This window comes from Mchenga conophoros, linkage group LG3 (genome assembly GCF_057382185.1).
Source record: "Mchenga conophoros isolate Kocher_MC1m ecotype Shallow Benthic linkage group LG3, M_conophoros_male_GT1.1, whole genome shotgun sequence".
In the NCBI taxonomy this organism is placed as follows: domain Eukaryota; kingdom Metazoa; phylum Chordata; class Actinopteri; order Cichliformes; family Cichlidae; genus Mchenga; species Mchenga conophoros.
The window spans coordinates 58,072,161-58,076,351 of NC_140528.1; the positions used below are offsets into that span (position 1 = coordinate 58,072,161).

At 38.5% G+C, this 4,191-nt stretch overlaps 1 pseudogene; it reads right to left on the bottom strand.

Moving 5' to 3' along the window:
* Positions 1–1,977: 1,977 nt before the first annotated feature.
* On the bottom strand, positions 1,978–3,425 carry LOC146579734 (E3 SUMO-protein ligase ZBED1-like; annotated as a pseudogene).
* Positions 3,426–4,191: the final 766 nt, after the last annotated feature.

Here is a 4,191-nt window from a genome sequence, read left to right on the forward strand (position 1 = left end):
CTATGGATTTAATTTGTTGATATTCTAAAAATCTTTTCTTGTTGATCCCATATTGTGTAACTAGTCCGTCAAATGAGATAAATTCTGTTCCTTCTAGTATATGTTCTAAATATTTGATTCCTTTACCACTCCAATCTGAAAAGTTTATCATATTATTGTTTTGTAATATGTCAGGGTTGTTCCAGATAGGTGTACGTTTGCATGGGATTAATGAAGACGCCGTCAATTTTAGAAACTCCCACCACGCTGTCAGAGAAGAGCTGATGTTGATGCTTTTAAAGCATTCATGTCGTTGGATGTTTGAGCTGATAAATGGTAGGTCTGAGATCTCTAGATTGTTGCAAAGTGCTTGTTCTACATCTAGCCAAGGTTCATCTAAGAGGGTATGTTTTAGCCATCCTGAGATAAACTGAAGCCTGTTAGCTAAGAAGTAGTGCTGAAAGTTAGGCAGTTCTAGTCCTCCTTCATCCTTGGTCTTTTGTAGTGTTTTTAAGCTTATACGTGGGGGTTTATTTTTCCAAAGGAATTTGGACATATATGAATCTAGAGATCTGAACCAATCTTGTGGTGGTTTAGTTGGGATCATTGAGAATAAATAATTTATTTTTGGTAAGACCATCATTTTTATAGCGGCAACCAATCAAACAAGAATTTATTCTGGATCCAAGGGAAATTTGGAGGTTTATATGGAGGTTAATAACCCAGATCCTTCATCTAGTATTCAGGTGTTTGCAGCTCATGGTATTCTATGGGATCTTCAGAGAGGCACACTCTCCCAATTTGGAGGGGCTGTATGGGCTCATATTGTGGTCATAAATATTTTGTACTTGTAAATCAGGATTTGTATGTGTAAAAGGAATTTGCGTGTGTGTAAAAAAGATTTGTGTGTGTAAAAATAATTTGTGCGTAGAAATGACAGTCTTCACTAGTGGGGATACTTACAAAGCTTTCTTCTTTATGAATTAGCATACATGTTTTTATTGAGCATTTGAAGAACCAGCAAAAAAAAACAGAAACTCTTGTAGAGGACATAAAGTCAGAGATGGACAAGGAGCAGGTGCATCTAGTACAGGTAGAGCTGCTGCAAAAACCCACAGAGCTCAGCAGCCAGCGCAACAAATTCTGGATCCTTGGCTTTTAGTTAGCATTAGCAGCACATGCTGCGTCCGATGTGAAAGGACTTTATGCTGTGCACTGTGACTCACAGCAATGCTCCCGGGTAGGGCTGGGCAAAATGATTATTTTCCTAATCGATGAATCTAGCGATTAATTTTTCGATGCATCGATTAATCTAACGATTAATTTTTCAATCAGATTCGATTTCGATTTGATTCGATTATCAATTATTTCCCCATTATTTGACTTGTATAGCAATTTCACATTTACTTTCACTTTACTAAAATAAAGTTGTAGTAGTCGTACAATCTTATATAAGAGATAGCATTTAACAAGAAATGAAATATGCAAACATATATAAAATTGAGGAAAAGTTAACAAAACATTTAAAATAAATAGCAACAATGGTGTCTTTAAACAAACAAAATGTAACATTCACTTTGATATCTGCAAAAAAGTGCTCTTCATTCACAAAACAAAATCCATTTTGTTCCCGTTTCTCACATTTCTGTGTGTGTGTTTGAGTTCAATCATCAATCATGTTAATTACATGAAGTAGTTATGGATTGTAGTAGTTATGCATTGGAGATTTAATAAAAATAAAATCCACAGTAAAATTGCAGTACAATCTTCTGTTTTTAACAAAAAATTAAATGTTGTGGAAAACAAATATGAATAAAGGAAATCATAGCAAAAAATTAATAAAATATAAACAGCAACAATGGCGTCTTTGAACAAATAAAATGTAACATTCACTTTGCTCTCTGCAAAAAAAGTGCTCTTCGTTAACAAAATATCCATTTTGCTGCCTTCTCTTCTATTTTTGTGTGTGTGTTCAATCACGTTCATCACATGAAGTAGTTATGCATTGGAGTGGAGGAATGTTAGCATTTCTACATGCTCAGCAGTCAGGCTTGCCCTTTTTTTTGGTGACAATGTTCCCAGCAACTGAAAAAAGCCTTTCAGATGGTGTTGATGTGGCAGGTACAGCCAGATATGATTTGGCTAAAGTAGCTAGTGTGGGGAATCTTGTTGCATTATTCTTCCATCATGTAAGGGGGTCATTATCCCTTGGAATAGGGGCTTCCCCAAAATACAACAATACTTCTTTCCTCACTGCCTCATTTTCTCCATCCCCAACCTGGTCAGTGTTTTCATTAAAATCTTCCTCCTCAGAATCTGTACCCAATAAAGTGTCCAACACAGATCTCTTCTTTGTTGGGGGACTTGCTGAGGCTTCCTGTCCCACATGTTCCTGCTCTAACTGTGATCTCTGATCCCTTTTGAGATCAAGTGCCTCCCTCTGTATTCTTGCTTGCAGTTTCAGAGCATCTTCTGGAGAAAGGAATTTCAGTTTACGAAAACGTGGATCGAGGGCAGCAGCAATGAGTGACACATTTTTCCAACCTGCTTGAAATGCAGATACTTCTGGCTGCGACCTATACAAGATTTCCTCTTCTGCACAGTTCTGGAAAGAGTTCACTGCAGCAGAATCAAATGATTTGTTTTGGGTGGATTTCAGGAGACCTTTCAGCAGGGGGGGAAGAACAGAGACTGTGACATAAGACTGTCCACTGAGAACATTAGTGGCTTGCTCATAAGGCTTGAGCACCTCCTTCAATTCATCCAGAAGAATCCACTGATCATTTTTTCAGATCTAGGTACTGTTTCCCACGCTGTGTGACTTCTGGATCTGAAAGCGTCGCAACCACTGGCCATCTCTGTTCCAACAGACGTTCAATCATGTAGTATGAACTGTTCCATCTGACAGTGACATCCTGGATTAGTTTATGCTCAGCTGTACCCATCTGTTTTTGCTTCTGCTTAAGTTTGGTGCTAGCTGGCTCACTTTTCCTGATGTGCTTTACAAGGCCCCGTGCAGCTGATAGTGCCTTATCAATCTTGGGGTCTTTCAGTGCATAATTTACAACCAGTTGAAGTGTATGCCCGGCAAACCGATAGGACACCACTCCAAACTTCTCTTTCAGGATGTGAAGAGCTGAAACTATGTTACTTGCATTATCATGCACAATGGCAAGGACATTATGCAAGGAAATGTGGAATTTTTCTGCCACCTTCTCCACCCAGGAGGCAAGGTTTTCTGCAGTGTGGCGCTCTTCAACTGGCAGTGTTGCTAAATTGAAGGAGAGAAGATCCCAATTGTCATTAATGAAATGACAAGTTACCCCTAAATAGGACTCTGTGACCAGACTTGTCCAAGCATCAGTGGTAAGGGAGATTTTGGATGTGGCCTTTTTTAGTTAATTCCTTAGTTTCTCCACAGAAGTTTCATACTTTCTCTCTATCATGCTTGCAAAATGACGCCTAGACGGCAGAGTGTAACCTGGTTGGAAAGTGGTCAGCATTTCTTTGAATTCCTCACCTTCAACCACAGCAAGTGGTCTCATGTCTTTTAAAATCATAGATAAGACGCTCTCGGTAAGTACAGCCACCTCCTGGGGGGTGCATAGTGTACTTCTTCTCTGACAGTAGTCCTCCAGACGTCAAAAGCGTATAGTGTAGCTTTTATTTTGGAAAGAGCCATTTCTCTGTAATAAACTCTCTTTTCCAAAGATGAGTGATTTCTCGATCAGATAGATTTATTTTTTTTATTATTTTGTTGTTTCAGCAACATTAAATTTAAAAACTGTACCTTTGAGTTAAAATATATATTTATACTTTTAATAAATGACAAATTAAAAAGGCATGAACATTTTTTTGTATCGAAAAAATATCGAACCGTGACACCAAAATATCGAACTGAACCGAACCGTGAATTTTGTGTATCGTTGCACCCTACTATCTATCTATCTATACCATGTATGTGCCTCACTGTTATGCCATGTGCCTTCATAGCATAACAGTAAGAGATTAATGATAATCACCATCACCGTTTAGCAGGTGGTGTATTATCCTTGTTAACATTTTTCCTGTGGCCAATTCGCTGTCTCACATTTTTGTCTTTCTCCGATTTTGATAAGGGATGATCAAAACGAGTCGGAATGCGCCTGCGCGCATTCCGACTCGTTTTGCCAGCATGGGCCAGAAATAAAAACCAACTAAACAGCAGCTGCT